Source organism: Euphorbia lathyris, chromosome 3 (genome assembly GCF_963576675.1).
Source record: "Euphorbia lathyris chromosome 3, ddEupLath1.1, whole genome shotgun sequence".
In the NCBI taxonomy this organism is placed as follows: domain Eukaryota; kingdom Viridiplantae; phylum Streptophyta; class Magnoliopsida; order Malpighiales; family Euphorbiaceae; genus Euphorbia; species Euphorbia lathyris.
This window is the reverse complement of record NC_088912.1, coordinates 97,850,689-97,852,403: the sequence shown is the minus strand read 5'-3', so window position 1 is coordinate 97,852,403 and position 1,715 is coordinate 97,850,689. Positions and strand designations below refer to the sequence as shown.

The window sequence follows — 1,715 nt, the reverse complement described above, 5'->3', positions numbered from 1 at the left end:
TCCAAATATCCGTTGCTCACTTACATTCAAAAAATAAGTGAGCAATGATTTCATCTTGCCTTCGACAAAGGCTACATTTAGGATCAATAGACAAATTCCACTTAATTAAATTAGCTTTAACAGTCAATCTACCTCGAAGCGCAAGCCATAGAATATTGATATTATATATAATCAATTAATTAAATATTTTTTAGCAAATTAATTAAAATTTCTCTATTTTATCATAAACATTACATATAGTCCTCACATTATAAAGTCATGAAACTACATTATTATTTTTTTTAATTTGTTGAAATTTTCCCTATAAATAGAGAACCCTCATTGTTTGTTCCTCACCCACAACACAAAACATCATCTTCCTCCAAAGTAAACTAAACCTTATACTTCCTTTTTTTTTTTTTTTTTTTTGCATCAATTATGGATCTTATTCATATGGGAAAATTGATGAATCCAGTCTCCAAACATTCATTTTTCCAAACACCCAAAAATACAATATTTTCCCCTCCTACATTACTTCCAAAACTAGGTTCAAATCATCAAATGACAAACATTTCAATCTCAAGTAACTCCCAAATCACCAAAGCACTCCCCATTGCTCGCCAAGACACAGTTCATACTCTTATTCCACCACAACATGCTGAGTTAATCTCAACCTTACCGACACGAAACGACTGGAAATTCATGTCTCTTCATAATTACCAAGGTTTCTGGTACTTCTCCATCTATTTATCAGCAGTATTAACAGCTCAAAACACATTCAAAGCTCAACCTTCAGACATATTCCTATGTACTTTCCCTAAAACAGGCACAACTTGGCTTAAAGCTCTCGCTTTCGCCATCCTAACCCGCTCTCAATTCGCCCTTTCGAGCACTCCTCTTTTAACCTCAACTCCTTGAAATTGATGCTTATGCTGCAGATAACAACAGAAACTCACAATCTCCCCTTGTTTCTACTCACATTCCTTACACTTCCTTACCTGATTCGATCATCGAATCCAAGTGTAAAATGGTGTACCTTTGTAGAGATCCTAAAGATGTGTTGATTTCAATGTGGCATTTTCTTAGGGCAAGATTGCCTGCAGGAATTGATAAGGATGAGTATGTTAATATTGATGATTCTTTTAAATCATTCTGTGAAGGTGCTGCTAATAATGGACCTTATTGGGATCATGTTTTGGGATATTGGAATGCTAGTTTGGAATTTCCTGATAGGGTTTTGTTTTTGGTGTATGAAGATATGAAGGAGGATACTGTTTCTGTGGCTAAAAGACTTGCTGAATTTATGGGATGTGGGTTTTCTCTGGAAGAAGAGAGACAAGGATTGGTTCAAAAGATTGTTGATTTTTGTAGTTTTGAGAATTTGAGAGGTTTGAAGGTGAGTCAAAGTGGAGCTTATAGTGAAAAGTCTCCTTTTATAATCCAAAACTCATCTTTCTATAGAAAGGCTAAGAGTGGAGATTGGAGCAATTATATCACTCAAGAAATGGGTGATCTTTTGGACAAAATTGTGGAGCAGAAAATGAGTGGCTCGGGCTTCTCTTTTCTCAAATCATCTAAGTAGAATTAACTTTTATTTGTAAAAAATACATAAGTGTGTAAAAGAGTCTTTAACTTTTTATTTTTAAAGTTTGTACTCTTGTTATGTTAAATAAATTTAAGTGTGTTTTTAAATTGTTATTGTATTCTATTTTTCTTTGCTAACTCTAGACCTCATG

At 33.8% G+C, this 1,715-nt stretch overlaps 1 pseudogene; it reads left to right on the top strand.

The window, feature by feature from the left end:
- The first annotated feature begins 424 nt into the window (after window positions 1-424).
- Window positions 425-1,715, top strand: LOC136224239 (flavonol sulfotransferase-like; annotated as a pseudogene).